The 8,873-nt window shown below is 41.4% G+C and overlaps 1 pseudogene; it reads right to left on the reverse strand.

Annotated features, from left to right (window-relative positions):
* Positions 1-371: 371 nt before the first annotated feature.
* Positions 372-7,598, reverse strand: LOC134381277 (V-type proton ATPase subunit G 1-like; annotated as a pseudogene).
* Between the last annotated feature and the right edge of the window lie 1,275 nt (positions 7,599-8,873).

An 8,873-nucleotide genomic window follows, 5' to 3' on the forward strand; every position in this document is an offset into this window, starting at 1 on the left:
CCCCACCTCTAACACTGCCACATTGGGGATTAAGTATACTCCAGAAAGAAACCAGATTTGCTACTATCCAAAAAGTGAGGGAGACCTACTATATCACATACAGAAATGGTTTAATGCCTTTTCACAAGAATATATCTCGAACTTTGCTAAAGCTTCATATTCTGTGAGGAATGTCTAAAATGCCAATCTAGGGCCGAGCCCGTGGCGCACTTGGTAGAGTGCTGCGCTGGCGGTGCGGCGACGCTCCCGCCGCGGGTTCGGATCCTATATAGGACTGACCGGTGCACTCACTGGCTGAGTGCCGGTCACGAAAAAACGGCAAAAGAAAAATAAAAATAAAATGCCAATCTATGAAACAGGCAGTTCTTCTCCTATCCATTTATGTGGTCGTTTTCATGGATTTCTGGCTGTATGTCTCTGACAAAGACCAAGAAGTTATCAAAGACTTCACTCCTGCTGGGCTGGAAGTAGGTTTGGAGGGTGGTCATCTTCCCCTGGGTCTCCTCCATGGCAGGGCTGCAGCTGTGGTGGGAATCCCAGAGCTGCAGCGTTTTGGGGTTTGAACTCTGTCTCCCTCTGCAGGTGGGACTGTGAAATTTCAACCTGAGCTGCTTCAGCCTGTTTTATCCTCCAGTTCTTTTTTTTTTTATTTTATTTTATTTTATTTTTTTATTTTATTTTATTTTATTTTATTTTATTTTTATTTTTTTATTTTTATTTTTTTTTAATTTTTTTTAAATTTTTTAAATTTTATTTTGTCGATATACATTGTAGCTGATTAATGCTCCCCATCACCAAAACCTCCCTCCCTTCTCCCTCCCCCCCCTCCCCCCCAACAATGTCCTTTCTGTTTGCTTGTTGTATCAACTTCAAATAATTGTGGTTGTTATATCATCTTCCTCCCCGCCCCCCGGTTTGTGTGTGTATGTGTGTATGTGTGTGTGTGAATTTATATATTAATTTTTAGCTCCCTCCAATAAGTGAGAACATGTGGTATTTCTCTTTCTGTGCCTGACTTGTTTCACTTAATATAATTCTCTCAAGGTCCATCCATGTTGTTGCAAATGGCAGTATTTCATTCGTTTTTATAGCTGAGTAGTATTCCATTGTGTAGATGTACCACATTTTCCGTATCCACTCATCTGATGATGGGCATTTGGGCTGGTTCCAACTCTTGGCTATTGTAAAGAGTGCTGCGATGAACATTGGGGAACAGGTATACCTTCGACTTGATGATTTCCATTCCTCTGGGTATATTCCCAACAGTGGGATGGCTGGGTCGTATGGTAGATCTATTTGCAATTGTTTAAGGAACCTCCATACCATTTTCCATAGAGGCTCCACCATTTTGCAGTCCCACCAACAATGTATGAGAGTTCCTTTTTCTCCGCAGCCTCGCCAGCATTTATCGTTCATAGTCTTTTGGATTTTAGCCATCCTCACTGGGGTTAGATGGTATCTCAATGTGGTTTTGATTTGCATTTCCCGGATGCTGAGTGATGTTGAGCATTTTTTCATATGTCTGTTGGCCATTTGTATATCTTCCTTAGAGAAATGCCTACTTAGCTCTTTTGCCCATTTTTTAATTGGGTTGCTTGTTTTCTTCTTGTAAAGTTGTTTGAGTTCCTTATATATTCTGGATATTAATCCTTTGTCAGATGTATATTTTGCAAATATTTTCTCCCACTCTGTTGGTTGTCTTTTAACTCTTTTAATTGTTTCTTTTGCTGTGCAGAAGCTTTTTAGTTTGATATAATCCCATTTGTTTATTTTTCCTTTGGTTGCCCGTGCTTTTGGGGTCGTATTCATGAAGTCTGTGCCCAGTCCTATTTCCTGAAGTGTTTCCCCTATGTTTTCTTTAAGAAGTTTTATTGTCTCAGGGTGTATATTTAAATCCTTAATCCATTTTGAGTTGATTTTAGTATACGGTGAGAGGTATGGATCTAGTTTCATTCTCCTGCATATCGATATCCAGTTATCCCAGCACCACTTGCTGAAGAGGCAGTCCCTTCCCCAGTGAATAGGTTTGGTGCCTTTGTCAAAGATCAGATGGCAGTAAGTGTGTGGGTTGATTTCTGGATTCTCTATTCTATTCCATTGGTCAGTGTGTCTGTTTTTATGCCAGTACCATACTGTTTTGGTTATTATAGCTTTGTAGTATAGCTTAAAGTCAGGTAGTGTTATGCCTCCAGCTTTATTTTTTTTGCTGAGCATTGCTTTGGCTATTCGTGGTCTTTTATTGTTCCATATAAATGTCTGAATAGTTTTTTCCATTTCTGAGAAAAATGTCTTTGGAATTTTGATGGGGATTGCATTGAATTTGTATATCACTTTGGGTAGTATGGACATTTTCACTATGTTGATTCTTCCAATCCAAGAGCATGGAATATCTTTCCATCTTCTTGTATCCTCTCTAATTTCTCTCAGCAGTGGTTTGTAGTTCTCATTATAGAGATTTTTCACCTCCTTGGTTAACTCAATTCCTAAGTATTTTATTTTTTTGGTGGCTATTGTAAATGGGCAGGCTTTCTTGATTTCTCCTTCTGCATGTTCACTATTGGAGAAAAGAAATGCTACTGATTTTTGTGTGTTGATTTTGTATCCTGCTACTGTGCTGAAATCATTTATCAATTCCAACAGTTTTTTTGTAGAGGTTTTAGGCTGTTCGATATATAGGATCATGTCATCTGCAAACAGGGACAGTTTGACTTCATCTTTTCCAATCTGGATGCCCTTTATTTCCTTCTCTTCTCTGATTGCTCTGGCTAGTACTTCCAACACTATGTTGAATAGGAGTGGTGAGAGTGGGCATCCTTGTCTAGTGCCTGTTCTTAAAGGAAAAGCTTTCAGCTTTTCCCCATTCAGGATGATATTGGCAGTGGGTTTGTCATATATGGCTTTAATTATGTTGAGATACTTTCCCTCTATACCTAACTTATAGAGGGTCTTTGTCATGAATGAGTGCTGAACTTTATCAAATGCTTTTTCAGCATCTATAGAGATGATCATATGGTCCTTGTGTTTGAGTTTATTAATATGGTGTATCACATTTATTGATTTGCGTATGTTGAACCAACCTTGCATCCCTGGGATGAATCCCACTTGATCGTGATGAATAATTTTTCGTATGTGTTGCTGTATTCTGTTTGCTAGTATTTTAGTGAGGATTTTTGCATCTATATTCATCAAGGATATCGGCCTGTAGTTTTCTTTTTTGGTTATATCTTTACCTGGTTTTGGTATCAGGATGATGTTTGCTTCATAGAATGAGTTTGGGAGATTTGCGTCCGTTTCAATCTTTTGGAATAGTTTGTAAAGAATCGGTGTCAATTCCTCTTTGAATGTTTGGTAAAATTCTGCTGTGAATCCATCTGGTCCTGGGCTTTTCTTTGTTGGGAGCCTTCTGATAACAGCTTCAATCTCCTTTATTGTTATTGGTCTGTTCAGATTTTCTACGTCTTCACGGTTCAGTTTTGGGAGCTTGTGTGTGTCCAGAAATTTATCCATTTCCTCCAGATTTTCAAATTTGTTGGCGTACAGTTGTTTATAGTAGTCTCGAATGATTCCTTGTATTTCAGATGAATCAGTTGTAATATCGCCTTTTTCATTTCTAATTTTTGTTATTTGAGTCTTCTCTCTTCTTTTTTTTGTTAGCCATGCTAATGGTTTGTCAATTTTATTTATCTTTTCAAAAAACCAACTTTTTGATTCGTTGATCTTTTGAATTGTTTTTTGGTTTTCAATTTCATTCAGTTCTGCTCTGATCTTAATGATTTCTTTCCGTCTGCTAACTTTAGGATTGGATTGTTCTTGTTTTTCTAGTTCTTTAAGGTGAAGTGTTAGGTTGTTCACTTGCCATCTTTCCATTCTTCTGAAGTGAGCATTTAATGCAATAAATTTTCCCCTCAATACTGCTTTTGCAGTATCCCACAGGTTTTGGTATGATGTATCATTGTTTTCATTAGTTTCAATAAACTTTTTGATTTCCTGCTTGATTTCTTCTTGGACCCATATGTCATTAAGTAGAATGCTGTTTAATTTCCATGTGTTTGTATAGTTTCCAGAGTTTCGTTTGTTATTAATTTCTAGTTTTAATCCATTGTGGTCTGAGAAGATACATGGGATAATTCCAATTTTTTTGAATTTACTGAGACTTGATTTGTGACCTAATATGTGATCTATCCTGGAGAATGATCCATGTGCTGATGAGAAGAATGAATATTCTGAGGTTGTTGGGTGGAATGTTCTGTAGATATCTGCCAATTCCAATTGGTCTAGCGTCTTGTTTAGATCTTGAGTTTCTCTACTGATTCTTTGCCTAGATGATCTGTCTAATATTGACAGTGGGGTGTTCAGGTCCCCTGCTATTATGGTATTAGTGTCTATTTCCTTCTTTAGGTCTAATAGAGTTTGTTTTATAAATCTGGCTGCTCCAACATTGGGTGCGTACATATTTATGATTGTTATGTCTTCTTGATGGATCAGTCCTTTTATCATTAAGTAGTGTCCCTCATTGTCTCTTTTTATGGTTTTTAGTTTAAAGTCTATTTTGTCAGATATAAGAATAGCTACTCCAGCTCGTTTTTCTTTTCTGTTTGCATGGTAAATCTTTTTCCATCCTTTCACTCTTAGTCTGTGTGAATCTTTATGGGTGAGGTGGGTCTCTTGTAGGCAGCATATAGTTGGGTCCTGCTTTTTGATCCAGTCAGCCAGTCTGTGTCTTTTAATTGGGGAATTTAAGCCTTTAACATTAAGAGTTGTTATTGAAAGGTGTTGATTTATTCCTAGCATTTTATTGGTTGTTTGGTTGTCTTAGGTGTCTTTTGTTCCTTGCTTTCTGATTTACTGTTTGGTTTCTTTGTTTGTTGGTTCCTTAGGTTGTAGATAGTGTTTTTGTTAGCTTGTTTTCTCTTCATGAATGCCATTTTTATTGTACTAGCGGGTTTAGATTTTTCTTAGGTTTTTATGGCAGTGGTAGTTATTTTTCAGGAACCAAACCCAGTACTCCCTTGAGGATTTCTTGTAAGGGTGGTCTTGTGGTAGTGAACTCCCGCAGTTTTTGTTTGTCTGAGAAATATACTATTTGCCCCTCATTTCGGAAGGATAGCCTTGCAGGGTAGAGTATTCTTGGCTGGCAATCTTTGTCTTTTAGTATTTTGAAAATATCATCCCATTCCTTTCTAGCTTTTAGGGTTTGTGATGAAAAGTCTGATGTTAACCTGATTGGGGCTCCCTTATAGGTGATTTGACGCTTCTCTCTTGCAGCTTTTAAGATTCTCTCTTTGTCTCTGAGTTTTGCCAATTTGACTATGACATGTCTTGGAGAAGGCCTTTTTGGGTTGAATACGTTTGGAGATCGTTGAGCTTCCTGGATCTGAAGATCTGTGATTTTTCCTATACCTGGGAAGTTTTCTGCCACTATTTTTTTGAATATGTTTTCAATGGAATCTCCATTTTCCTCCCCTTCTGGAATACCCATGACTCGGATATTTGAGCGCTTGAGGTTGTCTGATATCTCTCTCAGATTTTCTTCCATGTCCTTGATTCTTTTTTCTTTCTTTTTGTCTGCTTGTGTTATTTCAAACAGCCCATCTTCAAGTTCAGAGGTTCTCTCTTCAACTTCGACAAGCCTGCTGGTTAAACTCTCCGTTGTGTTTTTTATTTCGCTGAATAACTTCTTCAGTTCAGCAAGTTCTGCTACATTTTTTTTCAGGACATTGATTTCCTTGTATATTTCCTCTTTCAGATCCTGTATACTTTTCCTCATTTCATCATGATGTCTAGCTGAGTTTTCTTGTATCTCATTCAGTTTCCTTAGAATTATCACTCGAAATTCCTTGTCAGTTATTTCAAGGGCTTCTTGTTCTATAGGATCTAGAGTATGAGATTTATTAACTTTTGGTGGTGTACTTTCTTGATTTTTTGTATTTCTGGTGTCTTTTTTTTGGTGTTTATTCATTGTTGCAGGGGGTTTCACAGTCCACCGGTTTAAGACTAATGGCTAACTAGGATGTTGCTGTGGTTGCCAATTTGGTATGGCTCCCGCTGTGACTGCTCAGTTGGCCTCTAGTGTCTTGTGTGTGTGGTTGCCTCGGGTCTTGGGCTTCTCCGGGGATCCACCTTTCTGGTCAGCTTGTACTCTGCTGGGCTGGTGGATCACGTACCACAGGGTGTGTGATCTCTGTTGAGCTTTCACTTTCTGTACAGGACTTCTCCCCGTTCCGTGTGCTCTGGCCCAGGCTGTTAGATCGTGCAGTGGCGACCCCACCGGGTGTGTGGTTTCTGTCGAGACTCCGCCTCCCTGGCCGCACGTCTCCCCCCTCTGTGCACACTGTGCTGGGCTGGGGCGTGTCTTCTGCACCCCTCGTCTATCAGCTGGGCCTTCAAGACCCTGCTCAGCACCGCCTCGCCCAGGAAGTCTACCAGGTTTCTGCTAGGCACAGACGACCGGTCTCTCTGGGTGCCTTTGTAGCACTGTGTAGATCTTTCTCGGGTCTTGTTCACCTTTGTATCCCCCTGGTATAAACCGAGTCTAGTGCCCGCCTGCACCCTGCTCTCCGGCAGGTTCAAGCGGACCTGGGAACTCTCCTACCACACACTATTCCCAACCAGAAATTCGTTAGGCTTTTTTCCAAACTGGTGGTCGCAGAGATGGTATCTGCCTCCCAGTAACAGGAAGTTTACCGGGGCCGGAGTCCAGGGTGTGGTGGAGTGACAGTCGGCCCGCCCGTACTTCCTAGCCCTCCCAAAACTGGTCGGGACGCCCCACACCCCCAGTCCTGCCAGAGAACCGCGGAGGGAGTGGGAGAGGAGGTCGGCCCGCAGGGTCCGGAAAGCCCCGCGCCAGGCCAAGCAAATGGGCTCAGTGATGGCCGAGCAGGGCGGAGCTGCCCGCACCTGGGAAAATGGAGGCAGCACCGGGGCAGTGAGTGGCCTGGTGGTGCAGGCGGAAGCCGCGTGGGCATTCACCCCCCGAACAGAGCTGTGCCAGGGATCACTCACAGTGCTGTGCCAGGTCGGGCGCTCGCTCTGTCTCTGGTTTGTTGCCTTCCGTGTTCTCGGCGCTGCCGCCTCGGGCTGTTCAGTCGCGGCGCCGCTCCGGCGCTCCCAGGAATCTTCTTTAATGCCGGCCTGAAACCTCGAATCCTGAATAGGGCAGCTGGCCGCCTTCAGTGCGGCCCCAGCCTCCGGGATCCTGGCTGCATCCACAGCAGCCCTGGCGCCGTGTTCCCTGTTTCAAGACTCACTTTTGCAGCTAAGAATCAGTTCTTTTCCTGCTCCACACTTCAAAGCTGTTGCCTGTAAATGAGGCAGCCTCTCCTGCCGGGGGCAAAGTGGCGTTGAGCCCCCACGACCGGCCAGCAGCAGCAGTCCTCCCTTAAGAGATGGCGAGAGGAAGGTCCACAAGTTTCCCGGCTGCCTGAGGCCCAGTGGCCACCTTTTCCACCTCAGCTACTCCGCGCCAGCCGCCGCAGCCGCCGCCATCTTGAAAAAACCTATCCTCCAGTTCTTTTGCTTGCGGGCCTCAAACAGACCTTCTCAGCAGCCTGCTTCTTGGCCTGTAGCAAGAGCTGAATCCCCTGTGACTGGCTGGCCATGGGGGCAGCTCCTTGCCTGTTTTAAAATAGTTTTAAAATTTACATTTTTCTGCACAATGTTATATTAATATAAAATAGAGGCATTGAAGATATAAAAATGTTTCAAATCAAATTTCTACAAATGCAAACTACAATGTCTGAAATGAGAAATTCACTAGATGGGATTAACAGCAGATTAGACATTGCAGAAGAAAAAGTTAGTAGACTTGAAGCCTTAGCAATAAAAGTTATTGAAGATGAAGCACAGAGAGAAAAAGAATTTTAAAAATGAAAAAAACATGAGTGAGCTGTGGGACAGCATCAAACAGCCTCGAATATGGACAATCAGATTCCCTGATGAAAGGAAGACAGGGAAGAACAAAATAAATATTTGAAGAAATTATGGCTGAAACTTTCCAAAGTTAATGAAAACTATATAGCCACATATTAAGAGGCTCACAAACTCCAAGCACAATGATATCTTAACATTTATGTATCAAATAACAGAGCTTCAATATACATGAAGCAAAAACTGTTAGCCAATTGGATAACTTGAACATCCACAGCTATGGTCACAGATCTCAATACCTTTTTCGGAATAAATGATGGGCCACTTAGACAGAAGGATATAGCAGACTTGAAGAATGTTATCAGACAACTTGACCTAATTGATATTTACAGAACACTCTACCCAATAATGGCAGATATACATTCTTCTAAACACACATGGAACGTTTTCCAAGATAGAGCATATTCTAGGCCATAAAATAAGTCTCAATAAATTCAAAAGTATTCAAGTAATATAAAGTGTGTTCTATGACCACAATGGAAGTAAATTAGAAATCAGTAACAGAAAGATTTCTGGAAAATCTCAAGCATGTGGAAACGAAATAATATATTTCTAAATAACCCATGTGTCAAAGAAAAGATAAAAAGGGAAATTAGAAAGCATTTCAACTGAATGGATATTGCTGTGGATTGATTGAATTGTGTTCCCCCAAATTCATATATTAGAAGCTTACTTCCCACTGTAACTGTTGAGGGTGTGAAATCCTATTGTGGTTATTGAAAGATGGGGCCTTGAAGAGGTGATTAGATTGTAGGTCCACGCTGTAGTGAATGGATTAATAATGGCAGTCAGAGGTGTGGTTCTGAGAGTTTTAAAAGAAGAGCACATGAGAGGTTAATCTCTCTCTGCTCTGACATTTTCTGCCATGTGAGACCCCTGGGTCACTGTCACCACTGACAAGGCCTTCACCAAATGTGTTCCCTACACACTGGACTTCCCAGCCTCTG

The sequence above is a fragment of the Cynocephalus volans genome, chromosome 6, assembly GCF_027409185.1.
Source record: "Cynocephalus volans isolate mCynVol1 chromosome 6, mCynVol1.pri, whole genome shotgun sequence".
NCBI classification, from domain to species: domain Eukaryota; kingdom Metazoa; phylum Chordata; class Mammalia; order Dermoptera; family Cynocephalidae; genus Cynocephalus; species Cynocephalus volans.